Source organism: Typopeltis vanoorti, chromosome 7 (assembly GCF_054136105.1).
Source record: "Typopeltis vanoorti isolate ZY-2024b chromosome 7, IOZ_Tvanoo_1.0, whole genome shotgun sequence".
Classification (NCBI taxonomy): Eukaryota; Metazoa; Arthropoda; class Arachnida; order Uropygi; family Thelyphonidae; genus Typopeltis; species Typopeltis vanoorti.
In genome coordinates this window covers 31,969,218-31,993,975 of record NC_143555.1, presented here as the reverse complement: position 1 = coordinate 31,993,975, position 24,758 = coordinate 31,969,218, and the positions used below count along the sequence as shown (strand labels likewise).

At 35.6% G+C, this 24,758-nt stretch overlaps 1 protein-coding gene across 1 annotated transcript in view; it reads right to left on the bottom strand.

Annotated features, from left to right (window-relative positions):
- Positions 1-24,758, bottom strand: part of LOC150104564 (S-adenosylmethionine synthase-like) — a 148,049-nt gene that overhangs the window by 96,266 nt on the left and 27,025 nt on the right. The window lies entirely within an intron of this gene.

The following is a 24,758-nucleotide window of genomic DNA, read 5'->3' as shown; positions in this document are numbered from 1 at the left end:
TGGAAGACAATAACAAGTCTCGTGAATGTGAAGCTAAATGGTATATAGATGATGGTAAGTAGCTGTCCATGTTTGTATGTGATTAGACACAGAGGAATGATTTTAGCCAGTTCAGTAAAGTAGCATTCATGGAATCTATAGAAAGGATAATGCAGATGACAGAACATCTATTGTCGCCTCAGTTCCAAACTGCCATCATGTGGTCTATGCCACGCATTAAGTGGATAACCAGCTTCCTCTAGTAATTCATTACAAATTTGTGAATGAAAAGGGAAGAGGAATGGAGTGGACTGTCATCTGCAAAACTATGAATAGGAATTGACAGTGAGAGAAGAATCACTGATGTACATAAGAAAGAGTAGGGGGGGAGGACATAGCCTTAAGGCACTCTAGAACTGATGGAAAAAAAAATCAGATGGAAGAACCATCTGATTTTTTCATACCATAACATTATTATTACCCCAATACCTCATGGAGTCAAAGACTCATCTGGGAGGTCCTTTTATCACACACACACACACACACACATCTCATCATACTGTGTCTTAAACACACTCAAACTCCTTGCAGACACCACACTCTCAGGCAAGGCATTCCAATCATTCACAACTCTGCACGGAAAAAACCTGCCTCTCACTCCCCTACTCACACCCTCTTTATACAGTTTCCAGGGATGACCTCTGGTTCTCCCCTAATCTCCCACTATTCTCTGTAGAACTTCTCCACCATTGATCCTATAACAACCCCTTACCAACTTGTAGGTCTCTATCATATCTCCCCTCTTCCTCCTGTCCACCAGACTCTGCAAATTACATCTTCTCAATCTTTTCCCAATATTTGACATTCCAGGTCAGAAACTACCTTAGTCAGTCGCCTTTGGACCCTTTCCAATATCTTTTCATCCTTCTGAAAACCCGGTGACCAAATCTGGGCACAATAGTCCATGTCTGGCCTAATCAAAGCCTTATACAGGGTGTCCCAAAATTCACGCAAGATTTAAATTTGGCGCCATTTGCGCAGTAAAGTTTTTTTCTTGCCAACAAGAAAAAAAGACAGCGTGACAGCTGACAGTTCAGGGTTATTAAAAATGGAGCGCTACACGAAAGAACAACGCATTTTCATTGTTGAGCAATATTTTAAAAATAATGAAGGTTTGGCAGCTACAGTTCACAATTTTCATACAAAATATGGTCGGAATAGTGATTTAACTTCATCAACTGTGAAAAGATTAATTAAAAAATTCAAGGAAACTGGATCAATTAGTGATCTTATACACTCTGGCCATCCTTCAACAAGTCGTTCAACAGAAAACACTGAAGCAGTTCGTGAGAGTGTTGCTGAGAGTCCATGAACATCAATATGGCACCGTGGTCTTGAATTAGACATTTCGAGAAGCTCTCTACAGCTTATTCTCACGAAAGATTTGCATCTTTATGCTTACAAAGCTCAATTGACTCAAGAACTGAAGCCTACTGACCACACACAGCAAAGAGAGTTTGTTGAATGGATTATGGAACAACAACAAATGGATGCTTATTTGTCGAACAAAATCATCTTCAGTGATGAGGCTCATTTTCATCTTGATGGCTTCGTTAATCGACAAAATTGTCGCATTTGGGGTTCCGAAAATCCACGAGTGATTATTGAGAAACAAATGCATCCACAACGTGTCACTGTTTGGTGCGGATTTTGGGCTGGAGGCATCATCGGTCCATTCTTCTTCGAAAATGCGGCTGGTAAGGCAATAACAGTTAATGGTGCTCACTATTGCAACATGATAATCCAGTTTTTTGTGTCTAAATCGCAAGATATGGATGTGGACGACATGTGGTTTCAACAAGACGGTGCCACATGCCATACAGCCCGAGAAACAATTCAATTACTGCACGAGTCATTTCCTGGTCATGTAATTTCCCCGTTTTGGTGATCAGAATTGGTCGCCCAGATCATGTGACTTAACGCTATTAGACGTTTTTCTTTTGGGTTTTTTGAAGTCGAAGATTTATGCCAACAAGCCCACGACCACCCATGCCTTGAAGGAGGAAATCGAGTGCTGTATCAACGAAATTCAGCCACACTTATGCAAAACGTCATGGAAAATTTCGACAAAAGAGTGAGTATATGCCAGCAAAGCCGTGGAGGCCATTTACCCAATATGCTATTCCATGCATAACCCTATACTGTATACTTTATGAATCAATAAGAAATTACAATTTTTAATTAAAAACCTGTGTTTTCTATCAAAATTACTTCGAGCGTGAATTTTGGGACACCCTGTACAACGGAACAAGAATCTCCCTACTTCTACACCTCAGTGTCCTCTGAATCATTCCCAGAAGCCTTTGTGTTGTCTTCACAATTTTGGCGATGTGTCCCCTAGATCCCTTATTTGCAATGAATTACTAGAGGACGCTGGTTATCCACTTAATGCGTGGCATAGACCATATGATGGCAGTTTGGAACTGAGGCCACAATCAAATGCTTGGAAATATCAGTGACCAAGGTCTCTACAATTCTTCTCATGTCCAAAAGTTGTTACTGAGATCTGCTGTAGAATGAGAATGGCAGAATCCATACTGATGATCACCACCTAGAGATCTACAGTTTGTGAAGCTAGTTGTTAGTGACCCTCACTTTTGAGATTGAAGCAAGGGCAATGGGATGAAGCTGAATGGCAGACTTTCCTTTCTGTTTAAAAACAGGCTGAATAAAAGCTTGCTTCCATGTTGGATAAATGCAAGAGGACAGCTTTTAATTATAACAGAGGGGTGTTTAATTTACTTCTGAAGCATAGGCTCAATATAACTGGAGGGATATCATCTGGGACAGGGAACTCATCACTATCAAGGCTATAAGTATTTTTTGTCTTTCTGTTAAAAGATCAGAGAAGCAACAATCTCTAGCATGTGCACACTAGTCAAAAAGGAATCACACATGCCTAGATTTTTGCTTTCAGAATTTCTAATTTGCAGTGTTTTAGAACTTACTATAAAAACAAATTATGATAAATCACAATTATCACTTCTTTTTTTTTAGTAATTTCTCCAATGCCTCCACTCCAATATTATTCTAACCAAGTGTTTCCCAAACTTTCAGTCCCAACATACCCTTCTTAAAATTTGTTTATCCCTCCCCCTTTCTGAGACAAAAGCAGTTTGGGAGAAATATTTCATTCAAATGGATAATCATAAAGGTATTCATTTTTAATGTGTTATAATAAATTACAAAATGTGAATCATTTTGCAAAATTAAATTTACAACAAAAAGTAAGGGGTGAATTGTTTGTCAGAAAGAATTTAGTCTGGCAAATTCTGGTTTATATTATTTAGCTGTAGTGGGGGTTGCATGTCAAGAAGATAACTTGTGACACACACATGTATAGATATATGTGTGAGTAGTGATATCACCAAGGACCATTACAATTTTTTATATGAATGATTGGAATTTTGCAAGATTACCCCTGCTTTTATCTTTGCATCATCAACAAACAGCTGTAAGCCTCCCACCATCTCTTTCCCAACATCAATGTAAAGACTGAATAACAATAGACCAGCTACTGATCCTTGGGTAAATCAGTGGTCACCTTAAATCTTGCCAACTCATATCTCCCCCCCCCCCCCCCCCACACCACCCACCACTTTTTGATATCAACCATCCTCTTATCCATGCTAATAGTTTATAATCCAATCCTACTGCCTCCAAATTATGGAACCTTCTTCCATGCTGAATCACATCATAAAGACTTAATAAAGTCCAAAAGTATCATGGTGTATCCATTCATTTATCTAACTTTACTGTAACATTACACAATGAGTAAATCACTTAAATATGACCTTTTCCTAGTAACTTATGCTGTTTCATTGCAAAATTCTCAACTCAGTTATGTATGCTGAAGCTTAAACTTCTCCCACACTACTGATGGGTTACCGTCTTTGCACCACCCTTGTACAATGGAATTATACATTCTTTCCACTCGTGAAATCTTCACTGTGCTAAACTTATACAATCAGGTCAAAAGGTATAGCCAATTTCAGTTGATTCTTAGCATATTTACTTATCCAATTTACAGAAAATGATAGTTACACAGGGCTGTCGCCAGATTAGATTGTGCCCTGAGGCAAACAATTAAATATTGCCCAATGGATTATAAGACAAAAATATAACAATATCTCCAATTGCTATTTTATTTTTATTATAAGAGAAACATTAATGCAAAACAATTATATAAAAATATTAAATGTTTGCTCTATGGGAATGTTGCACAATAAAACTGTTTATAAGCTCTTCTAAATTTAAATTATAAGCTATGTCCATCTCTATCGATACACTTGCTAGACCAGGCAATCTTTCTTGGGTCATTGCTGTTCTCAAATAATTTTTAATCAATTTATCTTGGAAAAACTTCTTTTCGCACTTGCTAGGCTAACAAAAAATTTTAACAATATCCTTAGGGTGGTGATTAAGTTAGGATAAATTTCTACAAGATTTGGTTTTATATATATATAATATATATATATATATATATATATATATAACCTAAAGCTAGACATAACCTAAAATATCCTGGAGTCTACCAGATTTGGTGCAACTGTGAGAAACCATACTTTAGCCAAACAGAGAAATCCATTGAGCTACGCATCGAGGAGTATCAGATAGTCATAACTTACAGAAGAACACGAGCCAGTGTTCTGTTTAGCCATGTTCTGTTTTCTGTGAATTCTAATGAAGAGAACAACACCCATCTAGTACTATGGGATGAGTCTAATAATATTTTCCATTGTTATGAACTTGAAAGATAGTGGAATCTAAAGAAATCATTCTCAATCCTATACATCGCAACAACAGCAACTTGAGTTACAACTTATCAGACTGTCACTGTGCTGAAATCCAATATTGGAGTATACAAGATTTTAAGTGCACATACACGCCCCAACAATGAAGTCAGAGAGAGAGAGAGAGAGAGAGAGAACATTTTTAAAAACACAAACATCAATGCATTAACGTTGAAATGTATTCACCAACTTTGTGCTGTTTAGAGTTAATCCCTTTATGGTTTTGTTGGTTATTTCTATTCCCCCCCCCCCCCTTGCACCTGAAGAAGTCTGTTAAACGACGAAACTAGGCCTTGCCATTAAAATCTATTTTTTCTCGCTCATCTCGGTTTTCCGGTCATTTAATCCTAATATATATATATATACACACACGCGCGCGCGCGCGATAAAATTTGGTGAGGATCAAATTTTATTATTTGTATTATTTTTGAGAGAATTTTTACATCAGATTTTTTGCCACTGCTAAAGCAAACTAGTCTTTACATTTTCATATTTCGCCCAAACCGCAGTTAAAGTAAATTGTTTATATTATATAAAATATCCAAATAGATCACTGTGTGATCTCAGAAGCTCAAATCTATTTTGTAAGCTGTTTATAGCTGTATCAATTAAGACGTTAAAAACATTAACTTCATAAAGTTTTTCTGGGGTCGCTTGTGGCTCATCATGGGAATCTCAGGGGACCCTGTAAACCCTAGAGAGCGCGTCCCCTGGGTGGCGGATAGGGGAGCCCACCATGTGTGTGTGTGTGTGTGTGTGTGTGTGTGTGTGTGTGTGTGTATATATATACACATACAGGGTGTTCGGGATAAATTTGACATATTTATAATTAATTATATTTTTCCGTAAGTTACATGTATTAACACACACTTCTCTTCATTTAAAAGTTTGGACCCTTCTTCATTCATATACAAGATGTCAGAAAGGATGGATAGCTGGAACCCACCTGAATCATGGAAGAGAATAACTTGTATCATGATGATTCGTGCCCGCCATCAAAATAAGGATATTACGACTGCTGCCCAATGCTCCCTGAATACAGTAAAAAACAATCAGGCATGAACTAGAGACTTGCAATGGTGGACTACGAGGATGTAGCAAGAAGAAAGATCCCTAGCAGACGATCTGATTGCGTTCGTACAGCAGAATTCCTCGCAAATCTGCAGGAAACAGGTGTTGAAGAACCCTGGCATTGGAATTCGGGCTTTGTTCGTGGAGTTGCTAACTGTAGTCAAGCCCTGGATAACAAGGGTAGCCAATGGTAGGCCGTATGTAAGGCAGCAGGATTCGGCCCCTTGCCACACCTCTGGGAAAAGTCAAAAATGGTTGTCTGAAAATTTCTACGACTTCACCAGTCCAAATGTTTGGCCTCCAAACTCCCCAGACCTTAACCCCATGGATTATTTTGTATGGGGCGCAGTTGAAAAAGACACCAATCGCACTTCCAGTAATACAAAAGCCCAGTTAATGGATAAAATTAAAACAGTTTTTGCGGGCCCTTCCCAGGGAGACTGTAGCATCAGCTTGTTCGAGGTTCCGAAGCAGAATTGAAGCTGTGATCGATGCTAATGGTGGTTATTTTGAGTAAATCTTGTTGATAGTATTGTAATTAACTCTGCCTGTAATGTTTTTTTGTCAATTCATTAAATTGAATAGATACAAAGAAGATTTTCTTTTTCCTTACGAAACTGTCAAATTTATCCCGAACACCCTGTATATATATATATATATATATATATATATATATATATATATATATATATATATATATATATATATATATATATATGGTGGGGTGGTCCGAATATACTGAATAAGGACCCGTGGACCAACAGGGCCATAAGGGGCAATCATCTTGATTGTAAGGGAAGCGGCACTCCCATGGACCCCTAGCTGGATCTATCCTCTCCTTCTACTTTGAGGAAGACCCACTTACTTTAATCTTTCCTATAAGGCCTTATCAGCCAACTCTTCTTACTTTATGACCCTTGTGCTATTAGAGTACTCGAGGGCCATGGGGTCTTTTCATTTCTGGCCATACAACTATGTCCTCTCTATAAACCTTACTATATTTCTTCTATAATCTACCCTTTCCCCTTCAATATACCCTATTCCTCCTATGGGTTTAAATTCGGAAGAAGGCGAGTTCAGAAGCCTTAAGGTAGCAGCCCTACCACTGAACTATTCCATCATAAGGCTAGTCCCCTGACATGGAGAACATAACCATACTTGTAAGCTGACAGAAAAAGATAATCTGATTGAATCTATGGGAAACGACCCTGGAATGGAAAAGGGAAAACGAAAATGGGAACGACAAAATATAATACACATAGCAAACTGGAATGTAAGAGGAATAGCATATAAAGAAATAGAATTAGACCAGTTATTAAATGAAAGAAATTTTAAAATAGCAGTAATCACTGAAACAAAAAAGAAATTAAAAGGAACTATGAGAACTGAAAATTTTAATGTGATATACAGTGGAGTCGACAGAGACCAAAGAGCACAAGCAGGAGTCATGATTTGGATTCATAACTCCCTTTCGAAACAGTTAAAACATAAATTATGGAATGAAAGAATAATAGAAGCTAGAATAAAAATAGAGGCTATTTAACAATAATTGGTTTATATGCCCCAGAAGAAGGAAGAGAACAGGATAATATTGATTTTTATCATCAGCTACAAAACATATATAATAAAATAAATAAAAATGATTACATAATTTTAGCAGGAGACTTAAATGCAAGAATTGGAAACACGAAAATTAATAATAATATCGGAATACATGGAGAACACACTCTAAACAGAAATGGTAAAAAATTGATTGACTTTGTAGTTTATAATAACCTAAAAATAATGAATTCCTTTTATAAACATAAAGACATACATAAATATACTTGGGCAGCAAGAGGATGGAAATCAATATTAGATTACTTCATATTAAATGAAAAGACATCAAAATTTTCACTAGTGTTCACAGAGGATATGAAATAAGCAGTGACCACTTCCTTGTTAAAATAAAATTAAGATTACCACCAAAATGGCTACAAGTAACAAGAACAGAAGGAAAAATTGAAACATTTGTTTATAAAACTAGACTATTGAATGACACAAATGTACAATGGCTATATGAACAAAGAATTAACCAGTATCTAGATAAAATAAAACAAAATGAAGAAATAGAAATAGAATGGCTTAATATAAAAACGATACTAAATGCAGCAGCAAATCAAAGCTTAGGAAAGACCAAAAAATTCAATAAAAGAAAAAAACTGAAGATCTGGGATGATACAATCAAAGAAATAATCAAAAAGAAAAAAGAAGCCTATTACAAATGGTTAAGCAGTAAAAGATTAGAAGATGAAATAGAATATAAAAGAATAAGAGCCATAGCTAAAAGAGAAGTCAGAAAAAGAGAGAGAATCATGGAATAAATTTGTTTCTAATTTAGAACATGATTTATATAAAATAAGACCCAATGTATATAAGATTTTGAAACACCTAAATGCAGACACCAAAGAAAACATAAAATTAAACACTGAATTGAAATTAGAAGAATTTCTAAATTACTACACAGAACTGTGGACAGACAAATATTTTAAAAAAGAAAACTGGCAAACAATTAATGAAAATGAAAAGGAAATAACTGAAGAAGAATTAGAAATCAGCCTGAAAGAAACAAGAAACGGAAAATCACCTGGAGAAGATAAGCTAGGTTCAGAACTATATAAATACGCAGGAACAAGATTCAAAAAAAAGACTTATTATTTTTAAATAAAATTTACTCAACTGGTATCCCCCCGATAGAATGGAAAAAAGCAATTGTGATTCCTATCTTTAAGAAAGGTAATAGAGATGACCCTAAAAACTATAGAGGTATCAGTATACTAAATTCATGTTACCAAACATACAGCAGAATCTTAAATAACAAACTAATGAAATATTCCGAAAACTTTATTCTAGAGGTACAAAATGGATTTAGAAAAGGACGATCATGTATAGACCCAGCCTTCTGCCTAAAATTAATAATAGAGAAAATAAGAGAATATAATTTAGAAACATATTATTTAACATATTAAAAGAAAGACAAATACCAAATAATATCCTAAAAGCTGTCACAAGTATATATGAAAATAATCAAATACAAATAAGATTAAATCATGAGCTATCATATACAAGAGAGATAAACCAAGGGGTCCGACAGGGATGTCCCCTCTCAGCAACTCTTTTTAATATCTACTTAAATGAAATAATAATAAAATGGAATAAAAATTTACATCAAGGAATTAAACTTTCACCTACAGTTAACTTAAACACTCTCCTCTTTGCAGACGACCAAATAATAATGTCGCTTGTGGCTCATCATGGCTCTCATAGGAAAACATTTTCCTTTTACTTAATATTCTTACATGAGGAAATTCAGTGGTGCATCAAGTTTTTCTGCAATTTCAGCTGCAGTTGTTTTCATTTGTTGAAATCAGTTTTTCCTTCTTCTTTTCAGCCATTTTCTGTCCACTGCTGGATGACGGCCTCCTCCAGTTCTTTCCACCTTTCTCTGTTCTTGGCAATGGTTGACCAATTTTTCCCAACAACATTTGACAATTCATCACTCCACCTTCTTTTAGGACGTCCTCGGCCTCGTTTCCCTTCTTTTGGAATCCAGTTCATTAGTATGGTGGTCCATTGCTCATCTTCTCTTCTGGATAGATGTCCGGCCCATTTCCATTTTAGTCGCTTGTGGTGAAGAATGATGTCAGTGATGCCAGTCTGGATTCTTATCTAGGTGTTTTGCTTCTTATCTTTTAATGTGATGCCTAGCATCAACCTCTCCATTTTTCTTTGAGTTATTAATTTATTTGCCAGTGCTTTTGTTAGCGACCAAGTTTCATAACCATATGAGATGACTGGAAGTATACACTGGTTAAATGTCTTCCTTTTTAAACAGAGTGGGACATCGTTGTTTTGAAAAATGCTTTTCAATTTTCTGAATGCACTCCAGGCAAGTTGAACTATCCTGTTTATTTCCTTTTGGAGTCCACAGTTTAGTTCAATGAGATGACCTAAGAATGTATAAAAGATACTCTTTCCAAAAAATTGTTTTCTATTATTATTTTTTTGTTTATATTATTAAATATTTCTTGAAGGACTGGTTTTGGGTGACAGAGAATCTCCTTGTCGGACACCTTTTTCAATTGATATTTTATTGCTACTTGTGTGAAGTTGAATTGTTACTGTTGCAGCAAGGTATATTGCCAGGAGGAGGTCCATATATTCTCCAGGAACTTCCTGATACTGCATTATTGATTATTGCATTAGTTTTGATAGAATGAAATGCTTTTTCATAATCAATGAAGGCTAAACAGAGAGGCAATTGGTTTTCTTCTACTTTTTCTATTTGTTTTACTGCATGAATATGATCAATTGTGTTAAAGCCCTTTACGGAAACCTGCTTGTTCTACTGGTTGATTCGAGTATAGAAGAGGTGTTAACCTATTTGTTATTACTTTTGTGAGAATTTTGTACAGATTAGAGAGAATACTAATTGGTCTATAGTTCTTTACTTCTTCTTTGTCTCCTTTTTTAAATAACAGTACCAGACTAGCATTTTTCCAATTTTCTGGAATCTTCCTCTCTGCTAGTAATCAGTATTTAGTAAGTTTGTAACATGGGGAATTATATTGTTTCCTCCCCATTTAATTAATTCTATAAGAATTAGGTCTTCACTTGGACATTTTCCATTTGTTTTAATGCTTGTTTTATTTCATCTGAAGTGAAATAATATAATCGGTTAAAAATTTCAGGATGGTGTCAAACTGCTCAAAGGCATGGTCAATATTTAAATTTACACTTTGTAACATTTTACTTACTGGGTATGCTGCAAATAAATTTAAGTGAAGTGATTTTTTCAACAAGGTCATGAGCAGTGCATTTAGTTTCATTTCTGGTTGAACCTATCATTTGAGGGTTTTTGTATATTACCATGAGTGCATCATAAATTTTGCAGAATTGAAATCTAATTGGTTTAACTGTTGCAATTCGAGCTTCCCATCCAGTATCAGACACACCTTTATTGTCATGTATTTCAAAAGAACCTCCCACCTGTTTGTCGATCCAGAAAAAAAGTTGAATAATTGAATTATTCCAAAAAAATGATACAGTATCAACTGTACTTTTAGTTGCATCATCAACAAGATTGAGAGAATAAGCACTACAGGGGAAGTAAAATGCATGGGGATTTATAATGCGAGTTTGTACACCTTTCTCTTATCCCTTCATGTTAGCACCATTACCTTAACTGTGATATTCAATAATTGAATATCACAGTTAAGAACAACAACAATTGAATATATTGATATTCAATTGTTGTTCACTTTGAGAAACACTGATCTAACAAGTGGGTTCCAAAATGTTTAGTTTCAGTATGTATGACTATAATTTTATTATTAAACTATAATAAGCACAAACTAAATGACATATATTTGTAAAATATCTTGTTGCCGTAATATGGCTGAACAAGCACCCTTATTAAATGGCGCCATGAGGCAGGCTGCCTCTATGCTACACCCTGTCGACGGTACAGGTGTTACAGGGATACAATGTAAGGGGTATTATATTTCAACAAGGATACAGAGAATGGGTCAAGAGAGGAATACTGCTGATGGTAGCTGAAGAAGTTCAAAAATAGAAGTTGATAATTTCAGGTTTGAGGGAGATGGTTTATTTGAAGCTATTTGGTGCAAGACAGAGACCAACGGAACAAAATATATTCTTATCTGCTGCTGCAGACTGAAGAATGAGGGAGGGAATGGATGCCATGTGGCAGCAAACCAGCACAATGGGGAGAGACTAGAGGAAGGGAAGGGTACACAGCAAGATGGAAATGAAAGTTATAGTTACTAAAAGTTATCTTAAACAGCATGTCGTGGAAGGAACCAGGAATTTAAATGTGCAGGATCTGGTAAAATAGCATCAGAAGATGTATCCATAACCAATGTACTTCTGATCAGGGAAAGTGACCAGTTCTGGGAGGTTTATAAATATACAGAATTCTCAGTCAAGAAAGGGTTAATTATGATGTAATTAGGAATCAACATGGAGTAGTACCAAAGCTAAAAAACTACAGAATGTCACTAATGCATGAAAATTGCATAGTTTGAGCAAAGTAGTATCAGAATACAAGGGAGGATAAACCAACTGGGGTAAAGTAGATAAGTAATGAGCGCTACAAATATGTGCAAGAGAACAGGCACACAAAGTAACATGCCACCTAGTCGCACTGCTATAATTCCACTGATATTTTACATGTTTCTGAAGTATTTAAGTCTCAGTACATGGTTCTTCTGAGGGAGCAGAAAAAGAGAAAGAATTCCATTACATAAAGGTGGTCTAAGTGGTCTAAGCAAATGTAGCAAAGTACAGATCAATTAGGATCTCAGGATTGGTTAAAATATTAGTAAAGTTGTATAATAAATTTAGTTTAATCCTTTATCCAAGTGTGAGCAAACAAAGTTTGTGCCTGAAAGTATCTTCAGGACTGGGGTAAGGTGGTACAACACCAGGGCAACTCGTTGCAAAGGTGGAGCAAGCTACCAACGCAACTGTCTCAGTATCTCCTATAATGCAAAACACATCTCCTTGCGGATATGTCTAATGTTATGCATTAAGGGAAGGGCCACTACCCAGACTAGTTTCGACCTTTATTGAGGTCTCTTCAGTGGGAGCCAGGCCCAAGTTGAGATACCAGGCAGAAGCTTTAGCAGGTCATCTCTACCTATAGGAGTTGCCAAATGGTGTGCCACCCTTTTTTAATAAATTACTCTGGATTTAGAGAAAGATGTTGAAAGTTTATTTTTCACTTGGTTAGAGTATAATAAATTTAGTTTAATCCTTTATCCAAGTGTGAGCAAACAAAGTTTGCGCCTGAAAGTATCTTCAGGACTGGGGTAAGGTGGTACAACACCCTACCCCATAATAAAGGTCGAAACTAGTCTGGGTAGTGGCCCTTCCCTTAATGCATAACATTAGACATATCCGCAAGGAGATGTGTTTTGCATTATAGGAGATACTGAGACAGTTGCGTTGGTAGCTTGCTCCACCTTTGCAACGAGTTGTCCTGGTGTTGTACCACCTTACCCCAGTCCTGAAGATACTTTCAGGCACAAACTTTGTTTGCTCACACTTGGATAAATGATTAAACTAAATTTATTATACTCTAACCAAGTGAAAAATAAACTTTCAACATTAGTAAAGTTGGTTGAATGTAAAATCCAGGAATGGGTTGATAGGAATATGCAGCACAGCTTCGAAAACTCAGTTCCACCTTAATAATTTACTAATTTTATAATAGTGACAGAGTTAGATAAGTAAATGGCTATAAGATAACACTGCTACACTACACAAAGACATTTGACAGAAAACCACATGGTAAACTATTACATAAGTTAGAGCAATTGGGAATGGATATGAATCTGTGGCATGGCTGCGTACTAGGGTTATGATCGGTATATTAATAATATAGGGAATGATTTAATAAGGGAATATTTAGTTGTTTGCTGATGATGTAAAATGGGTAGGACAATAGTTGACGTAATTATCCTGAAGGATGACTTAAATTGGAAATGTGGGCAAAGTATAGTGATTGTCAATTTAATAATGACATATATAAGATTTAAGCACTTTGGAATGAAAAGATTACATACCATGGATTACAGAAAATTTATGAAACTAGGGATTTGGAGACAAACAGTGGACAGAGAATGGAAGTTTAAGGCATATTGCAAAAATTATCAAAATAACTTAACAGTTAATTGCTTGGATGCAGAAACACACTAACAAGTAAAGACAGAAAGGCTTTCTTTATATGTCTCTTATAAATCTCTTCATATGTCAAGGATTTAGCCACATCTTGACTACTGTGCACAAATTTGGTCATCTGAGTTTCGTTTCTTTGGGATCAGGAGGTGGTGGAGAGGATTTAGAGAAAAGTGAGAATCAGGTGAGAGGTCTGCAGAATGCTCCTTAGGAGCAGCATATATTGAAAGCTTGTGGGTTGTTTCCAAGTTAGATTGGTGGAAAAGAGATGACTTAAGGGGACAATCCACCATGAAGTTCTGATTTTTCTACCTTTGCAGACAACTCCTTCACATTCCTGCCTTGCTGAATCAATACTTTCTTCCAAGATTGAACACAGACTATTTATAACAGTTCAGTCTACAGTTCACTGTAAAAGCTGCTCAACTAATTCTTTTTTAAAAAAGCTTTCTTAAATTTTACAGTATTTTTATCCTGTTTTAAACTTTGACCGGGTCTGGCACAAACGCTTACTAAGCAAACATCGTTTAGACTGTCTCGGGACTTCTGCAGATGGATTGCCAGATTTCTGTATGGACCCACACTGTGTAATGGTAGATGGCTCCCTATCCTCCCACCATCCAACTAATGCTGGGGTCCCACAAGGTTTAGTTCTCTCACCGACCCTCTTCCTTCTGTACATCAATGACCTCCAACCCAATACACAGTTTTGCAGATGACAGCACATTGCACTCCTTACTTTCATTTGATAAACCTTACCCTACACAACTCACTTCAACCCATAGAACATCAACCATGACTTCCCTTAATTTGGACATCCAAGACATCCTCCGATGGGGTTCAGATAACTTCGTCAACTTCAATGCTAGTAAAACCCAGTTCTGTCTTATTTCCCACAAAAAAGAACCATTTTCCCCCAGTATTATTTTTGATAACACTCAAATTCCCAGACAAGATGAAATCTCTCTTCTCAGAATTACCATGACATCAGGCCTCTCTTGGCATAAACACATCACAACCATTGCATCCTCAGCTTCTAAAAAACTAGGCTCTCTTTAACTCAAGACATTACTTCACTTCAAAACAGCTGTTAACATTATGCAAATCACAAATCCAACCAGCTATCAAATACTGTTCTCACATTTGGGATGGGGCTCCTAAAAGCTCCCTCAAAATGCTTGACTCAATATACAGAGGAGAGCAATTAGACTGATAAATGATCCATCTCTTACCAACTCACTCCTCCCACTTTCACATAGACGTTTAGTCTCTGCAATTTGTATATTCTATAAATATTTTCATGGAAAATGCTCATCTGAAACAGCATCAATAATTCCCCCACTCTGTACTAGACCCATTGGAACATGTACAGCCACTGCTCAACATCCCTTCACAGTACACCTTGAAACCCACAGAACAAGTTTCTTTTCCTCCTCCTCCTTCATCCTTGCTACTGCTGAACTGTGGAACAGTCTTCCCCCTGATGTATTTCCCAAGGAATACAATATACAGGCTTTTAAATCAAATGTCAACAAGTTTCTTCTTTCCCACCCCACTACCCATATATGGTACTAAAGTACTATAGGTTGACCAGCCAACTCTCGTATATGGGCCCAACATATATATGTATATAAAAAACTATTTGCTCACTTCCAATTTCAAATCTTCTATATGCTCTTCTCTCAATAAGACCTCTTTTCTGTGTCTGTGTGAATCCATGGACATCTTTGTTGTTAATGACTAATCAATGTCTAGAAAAAGATGGCATTATTATTATGATGATTTCCAGTATTTCTATAGCTTCTCACAGCACTGCTATATGCCTGGTATTCATTTTCTTCATTTCAGTATATCTGCAGATGCACCACATCATGAAAGATTTGTCAGTTATAGCCAAATCTGCATACAGGGGAGGAATGGAATGCGTGTTTCAGAATGTATTGGAAACCAATCACCTGAGAGGTGAAAGTCAATATTAAGTTTACAGTTGTGGAATTATGCTTCCAGGAAGTTGCTGGGATAACACAAATTACATTGTAATTTGCATATCTACTATAACTAGCAGACATGCATGCTCTCATTTATGATGAGAAACATTAAAAAGGGATAGGAAAAGATTTCTTTGCAATAGATAAATAACTAGCCAACAATAAACAGCAGCTGTATACACTGGTAGTTCAGGGACTTACCTGATGAACTAATAATGTTGATCAGGTAAATCATTTAGGCATGGTTGGAATACATGTGGGATGATTAAGTAGCAAATCTTGTAAAAATGTTATGCTTATTATGTACTTTTTCTATTTTTTTTAAATTTATATTTTGATTTGTTTTTTAAGAATTTTTCATTAACCTTTTGTGTAAATACTGTACATAAACAATTTTCTATCATCATTGGAGCCTGTTTGAAAATTTTACATTGAGTTTTCTTTTTGCCAGCAGCTCCTATTTCATCTGCTAATATTGTTGGAGATCACCAATTTTATTATAAAACGATTCATTTTTATTCAGGAAATATGGATTTTTACTCACATCAATTCATTCTGAAGACTGGAATGAAAATATAGCTACAAAATTAAAATGAAAAGCTACAAAAAGTAGCTTTATTTTATCAAAAAACATAGTACAGAGATATTTAGTCAATCTACTATATTTTATATTTGGTGACAGTTTAATTAGAAACAAATATAATGATAGCATCTCTACTTGAAAAACACCTCCCCCTTCCAGAAGCTATACTGCTTAAAAACAAAGATTTATTGTAGCACTAAAGACACAAATAAACAAATACTGTCGTGACATCTTCATTTCAGTTGCTGAAAATGTGGTAACACCTGTTTATAGTGCAGTCATTAGGTGCAGAAATCGAACTATTGACGTAAAGTAAAAAAGGTGCACACCACACGTACGTGAGCGTACACACAGTGCATATAAAAATTTCAGATCAATTTCATTATTTACCCTTTCCTTCATAGTTCACTTCAGTGATCATTCATTATTAAAAAAATTTATAGAAACAACTAATATGTTATAGTAAAACTTCAGTAAAATAAACCAAAATAATCAGTCAGATCAATTTGAATTGAATTAGAAATTTTCTATATCATTAAGACAGTTCACAAATAATTTAATGTGTAAAAATTTTACAAAATTCTACCAAAAAAACTGCAACCAATATGCCAAAGATATGTAAAACTCCATAAAAATGTGCCCATCCAAAGTAAACGGGCATGTGGTAAAGTGAATTCCTACATGAACTGAAATTCCCTCAGCATTTACACTACCCAGTGTGAACATGTTCGGAACTGCTGGTTTAGAGAGATTAGGCAGAAACTAGAAATCAGTCAAACAATATGAACTCTTTATACTGTAATAATTCCATGTTGGAAAGTTTATTTGGCTCAAGTGGAATTTTAGTCTGTGTATGAATCATAAATGGAGAATCCTAGAATGCTTCATTATCAAGCTATTGAAGAAAAAGATTAAAAATAGTTTCTTCTTTCATAGCCAAATATGACAAACTGACCAAAGTTTTGTCATATTTATTAGAATACAACTGTCAGCAATGGAGTTGCATCAGTATCAAATCCTCACCTTCTCATGGTACACCCTGTGGGTATCTACTTGGATATTGAAGAAACAAGGATGGCAATTTCAGATTCAGCCGACCAAGTTGTATTTTTACCAGCTTAAGCTGTAAAATTCCTCATGATATGTTACTATTTAACTATGTTGTAAAACAAGTTAAATTTTTATATGGTTTTCTAGGGAGATTATATCTAAAGAAATGTCAATTTATGTATGTAAATAGTCTTCTATTTATAATAATTTAACCACGAGCCTTTGTTAACACAATGTGGCACATGACATCATTATGTAATGCTGTTAACTCATGTCCATATATGAAAGTTTTGAGACGCACAAACGTCTCATTGTACAAAATGTACAATGACAGTTCAGGTCTATATAAGGCAAGATGTCGAGAAGGACCGTCTTTTTGGTTCTACATTTCTCCTCTTACCTGGGTCCACTGCCAAGTGAGGTCTGAGGTCGGTAATCGAGAGAGACAAGCATTGTAGGTCTTAAGTTTCTGAATATCCTACCTGGGCCTGCTGCCATGAGAAGTATTGTGTCAATCGTCAGAAAGGGTTGCACAGTGCCACTGTCCTTTAGATGGTGGCACTGTGCAACCCTTTCTGACGATTGACGGTCGATTATTAAGTAGAATAATCAACGACTCAGAAAAAGAAGTTTGGCGGGAAATCAAGAACAAGCCAGCAGAAGGAAAGAACGATAAAAAGGAGCACTTTCATGTGAACAAAAGATTCATGTGAAAGGCAATGCTGAACAAGAATTGTAAGTACTTATGTGATAATTTAACATAAAAATGTACATTAAGTGTGCCTGTTTATGGGATAATGTATACTGATATTGAATTAAGTTTACTCAAGGTATGCTTTATTGTCAGTTTGTGTATATTTGACTAGCAGGATAATCTAGACTGTGATTTAGCTTTAAAGAAGTAAATATTAGAACTAAGTTTGAATTAGAAAGAATTGAAAATAACAAACTATATCTATGTTAATGTGAATCCAACTGCAAATATTCCATTTTAATTAAATGGTTTATGAATAACACATTGACAGAATCAGTCAATGCACTATTTTGAAAATTTCGAACCTGCAATCAAGCCACAACTAATTAAAAGGTAAAGATCATAAGTGGGGAATGCTAACAATATCTGCTTTGTCTTTGGTTTAAGATCTTATAATCTCGCACTCAATACATAGTCTAACTGGTGCAGTCAAAAAACAAAGAAATTTGTTTTTGACTTTGAAATTTGACTATAGAGTGCAAGAATGTACGATCTAGTAGAAATAAATGGGCAGTCGATAGCTAAGGGCAGCCATTCATGACATCTCGTGAAGTTAAGTAAAGAATAACAAGGACAAAGCAGGGTTGAGAAATACATAATAGAAATGCATAATGTTATAACAAACCCTTAATACAGCATGACAGAATTTCATGCCAGCTTGAACGTCACCTGGTGAAACTAGGCCCCAGTCATTATTTATTAGGGAACCAGAGCAAAATGCAAAGTCAGCTACTGGAACAAATCCTGGAATACATACCAACTCAACATCAGAACAGTTGAAAATTGGTACTATCAATGGAAAAGAAATGGAACTAGCAGTTGTTACTGAAACAAAGAAGACAAAAGAGAATAAGATCTTTCTAAACAAATGCAAAATGTTGTATTCAGGCAATAACAAATCATGGAACAAAAGGGTAGATAGCTATAGTATTCGTTATTAAATGAGGATAATTTTCAAATGGCAAGCAATACTGAGTAGTGATGTGAACAAAATCAGAAATGGGAAAACTGGACAATGGGATTTATTTGTGCTTAAGGACCCACAGAAGGTTCTACTAAGAAGTCTAGGAATTTGAGGCATTAGAGAAGGAAGCCGACAACAAATTTCAAGAAAAATAAATAAAATGAAAGTTTGAAAACAAGAACCAAATCTTGTGGATTCACTGGCAAACTGAAGAAAAATATTGATTCTGCCTGTGAGGCATGTGGCAATTTAAGGTTCTCTGCAAGGAAAGATGAAGCAACACTCCAGTTATCTAGAAGACTGATATCTGAAATAAGCAGTGACAGCATGATGGTAGAAAACACCCAACAGAAATACATAAACATTTGAAACAGAAAAAGCCATCAAAAGCATGAAGTGGAAAGGCAGCAGAGTATATGATATTCAACCAGAACTGCTCAAATATGGAGGTATGAAAGTTTAACAGTGGCTACACTGCATAATTCAGAAGGCCTGGTCAGAGGGTTGAATTCCTGATGATGAGAGTAGAGTTCTGAAAGCATCCTTCTATAAAAAAGGGAAATAAAACTGAATTAGAGGAATTATTTGATGAACAATTCCTCAGTGTATAATCATACTGGAATGAATTCATTCAGACAAATTATGGAGACTATAAACATGTTACAAATAATTATTTTAATTTCCTGACGTTTCAACCTTCATATTAAGGTATGTGTATACATCTGAAGCACACACACATACATATATACACTCAGGTCTCTTTTTATGCATATCTTTATTTATGCGGTTTTGAAGTTATGCGTTGCATAAATTCAAAAGTTATGTACTGTTGTACATAATGAACAGCGTGTTGCAGCACATTCTGGCGTAACATGATTAACGTCTAAGCAGCGAGTGTTCGTGAAGTTTAATTTTGCATGTGAGTAAGTTTGTGTTTGTCTTTTCATTATCTTAAGTCTAAATATTGCTAATTTTTATTTTAAAGATTTAATTTGGCCCAATGGAGAAAAAAAAAGCACTAAAGAAAAGCAATTTCTTTGGAAATGAAAATTGCAATTTTAGATCGCTTAGCAAAAGGAGAGGGATTTACGCGGATTAGTAATTTAGGTGAATCTACTATAAGAGCAATTAAAAAGAATGAAGTCACAATAAGAAAATCTGTCATTTCTGGCACAAAACTAAGTGCCACATTATCATCGTACTCAAGAGATGCTTTATTAGAAAAAACAGAATGAGTGCTCGTAATTTAGATTGAAGAATTAACTCAAATAAGAATTCCTATAAGTGGTTATTTAATTAAATAAAAAGCTCTTCGGTTTTATGAACAGATGAAGCAATTACTTCCGCTTCCCAGGCTAATAAAGAATTTTCGGCTAGCAAAGGATGGCTAACCGGATTTTTAAAAAGGAATGCATTTCATAACATGAAGACTACAGGCAAGGTCGCAACAGCAGATGAGGCAGCCAAAAATTTTCATGAGAAGTTAGACAAAATTATTGAATATTGTCCCAATCAAGTGTTTAACACTGGCGAAACAGGATTATTTTGGAAGAAAATGCCTAGTCAGACTTATATCGTCTGAGAAAAAAGCAATTAGGTTAAAGCAAGCAAAGATCAAGTAGCATTGTTACTTTATAGCAATGCATCAGGGGATCGAATGTTGAACCCCCACCCCCAGTGAATCGATCTCTAAGACCACGTGCTCTAAAAGGCAAAGATCTAAAACAGCAGCCAGTATATTGGATGGCTAATACAAAGGCCTAGATAACAACTGCTGTATTTACTGAATGGTTCAATAACTGCTTTGTACCACAAGCGGAAAAATATATGAAGCAAAAAGCTCTTGATTTTAAAGTTTTATTAATTGTTGACAATGCACCATGTCATCCGCATTTAGAACATCCAAATGTGCAGGTAGTGTTTTTTCCATCCAATACAACAAGCATTATTCAGCCATTAGATGAAGGCATAATTGCTACTTTTAAAAAATGTTACGTTACGCACACTTTTCAATTTATATTGAATTAAAATTAAATGAATAAAGCTTTAAAACAAAGCTTCATTCCTATATTCCAATTCCTATCATTTATAAACTTTTTTTTATGCGATTTTAAGTTTATTTTAATTCACTGCTTCGGTTTTATACAGGTTTAGAAAATTATGGAACGTATCCTTAATTTTCCACCTTAAGTTAGGTCTTAATTTTTTATATGCAGTTTTCTGTGGAACTTATCTGCAGCATAAAAAGAGACCCGATTGTATATACATACACATACACAGAGACAATGATTTGATCAATGGTTATTCTAATAGACTGACCTCTAGTGAAAAATGTGTATACTTCAGATGTATACATCTGAAGTACACACACACATGCACAGAGATAATGATTTGATCAAACTGCTATTCTACTGGACTGACCTCTAGTGAAAAATAAATATATAAAATAACTACATCAAAGCTATATTCTATTTATGACAACATCAGAGAACAATTTCACATATATAGTTTTATAACAGCAAAAGTAATGTCCTAATTTAACATGAGAGTTGTTACATTAGAGTTAAAATCCTGGATTATCTACAATCTTATTTATAATTGCCTCTTAGACAGAAAGGTTATGCAGGTAGAATATGTGCATTCCATATTCTTGGGATTTTTAGACCATCATTATTGTTAAGATTAGGGTGGTTGATAAGAATTTCACAGGTCTCCTTAAATTTATGTTCATACCATGTTTTGGTGTGATGTAAACAACAGGTGCCTTTCCAGTCAATTCTATGTAGAGTATTCAGATCATGATCAGAAAGGCCGGTTTTACCATACAGTTATTAAATTTAATGTGCCGTTTATGTTCCTTTTCTTCTGATAGGAATTGTGCATCCTGTTTTCCCTATATAGGGCAAATTATAGATACAATGAATATGGTAAGCTCCAGGGTGGGCCAGCAGAGGAAATGGACTTGGATGAGTTGAGCAAGTTCTTTAGTTTTGTTTTTTATTTTGCAGGAGATTTAAAGGTGGCTTTAAGGTTGTATTTCTGTACTATTCTGTTTATGTCATCCAATATCATTTTAATGTACGGAATGGATACAGTTTTATCATAGTCTATTTTTTTTTGTTGTTTTTTGGTGAGGTCTTGTGAAGAATTTTGATAGTATTTTAGCTGTAGCCATTTTTTAGGAGGGTATTACTGATAACTTTGAATTCATCTTTAAGCTTGTTCATTGGAGCAAATCTTCAAAGCTCTATTTTTAGTGTGTTAATAACACCTAGTTTTTGTGTTGAGTGGTGGTAGGAGTTTATGTGTATATATTGGCCAGTATGTGTAAGCTTCCAGTAAACAGTGAAGGAAAGACTGTCAGAAGGAAGATGTGTGACAAGTGTATCTAGAAAAGGAAGCAAGTTTTGCCTTTCAATCTCAACTGTGAATTATATGCAATAATAAATTTAGTTTAATCCTTTATCCAAGTGTAAGCAAACAATGTCGTAGCAAATGTGGACCAAGCTTTCATCACTCCTTGTCTCAGTATCTCCCATAATGCAAAGCACATCTCTTTGCGGAGATGTATACTGCTATGCATTAAGGGAAGGGTCACTACCCAGACCAGTTTCGACCTTTATTGACGTCTCGTCAGTTGGAGGCAGACTCAGAGTGGTGATACTAAGGCAGAAGCAATGGAGAGGTCATACGAGTTGCCAACCGGTGTAGCACCTTATTATTAAATTACTCTGGATTTAGAGAAAGATGTTGGAAGTTTATTTTGTGTTTTTGTATGCGTTTGTGTTGTTTGTTTAGGTGGCTGAAGAAAATGTCTAATGTCTGGTGGCCTTGGGACCAGATGGTGAAAACATCTTTAATGTATCTAAGTCAGACTTTAGGTTTTAAAGGAGAGGAATCTAGAGCATGTTGCTCAAAAGTTTTCCATATAAAAGCTAGCAACTGGAGTGGGAGATAATGGTGAGCCCATGGCTGTGCCTTCTTTTTGTAAATAGAGTGTTTTGCCACACAAAATAAGAATGTAGTGCACGTGCAAAGAGCATTGTGATATTGGGAGGGAATTTGTCCTGTAACAGAAGAATTATGTCATTGATTGGGACATTTGTGAAGAGAGCAGAGACATCAAAACTGACTAATAAATCACTTTTTTTCCCAGTGTGATGTCTTTGTAATATAGGAGGGAGAATGACCAACCAACTCCTTGAGTGTTGACACTAATTTCTTGGGATAATTGGGGCTACCTATACTTTCGACTATCGGGTGGAGCAGTACGTTCTGTTTGTGAATCTTTGGTAAACCATAAATTCTCGAGGAACGAGCATAGTGTGGCAGTAATTTTATAACTGTATCTTTGTGACAAGAAGCGACTGATTTTAAGTAACTTTTCTGTTTTCTTTTTTATCCGTCCGGTTGGTTGAGTGATAGTTAACAAGTTCATAGGTGCTGTTGTCTGAGACTATTTTATTCATTTTTTCCAAATACGTTGTTCAGTTTAAAATAACTGTGGCACTGCCTATATTAGCTCTAGCAATTACAATGTCCAGATTTGATTTTAGCGATTTCACAGCTGCCAATTCAGCCTTGTTTAGGTTGCTAGTTACTGTTTTCGTATTATTTAAATTTAAAATGTTCAAAGTTTCCAAACCTATTTTGTCAGCTATAGTGGATGGGAGAAATCTTAAGCTTTTTTCAATATGGTACATGAAATCTAGTTTCTTAATTGTACTGGGTTCCACAGCAAAGATTAAGCCTTTGCTGAGTAGCAAGAGTTCATCATTGTTCAGAGCATTGGTGGCTCCTGTTGTCACTTACTTCTGGTTGGTTTTTGTTACCACTGGCTCGTGGTTGGCTGTTTTCGTTCACTGCAGAGTAATTCAAATTTGTCGATCTTTAAGTTTATGGAATTTGAATATGAGTTTTACTTTCTTTGTTTCAAAGAAATTATTAGTGGAATTGTCCATGATTCTCTCAAGGATATCCCAGATATCCTTGAGAGGATTATGGACAACTCTGCTAATCATATCCTTGATGGTAGACAGTGGACTAAAGTGCCAAGAGTATATATTGCAAGTGTTCTAAGTCTGCACATCATATTGCTGCTATGATAAAAAATACATTCACATGTAAGGATAAGGTGGTGGTGCCTCTATATATATAAGGCATTTGTCCAACCACACATATCACACTAATGTCATAACTCTGGAGTGTTGTTTTTGAAGACCATTTGAGGGAATGTTGATTACAGAGTTTGGTGGATAGGAGGAAAACAGATGTGATAGAGACTTTGTTAGTTAAGGTATTTTACCAGATTAATCTTGTGGGGACCTCATCCCTACCAAGTGCATCCCTCAGGTGGCAGATGAGAGAAGCACAAGTAGGCCATTCTGAATAATGAATACTGAGCCATGGACGAAGGCACACATTAGAACCATGGTCAGGAGAAGTGCTGTAGACCACTGTAAAGATGCCAGCAATAGAAGAAAAAGGACCCAGTCCTGCACAGCTCTTTCCAATCCCACCAAGGTAGTGGTGAGGAATCTGCAAGAGTAGGGGGATGCTAAGAATCTTGCAGAGGAAGGTAGACCACCATCTGGAAATTCAACCCTATTTATTCATTCTTTCAAGACTGGAACTGCATCTTCAGACTCCCATATTGACTTCCTGTTTTGCAAATTGCAAACTGTAAAGTTTGATGTTCTTGCTATTTGTGAAACCCGAAGAAGCTCTGAATTAACAGCAAAATGGAACAATGGCAACCAAATCTTCCTGGGAACTT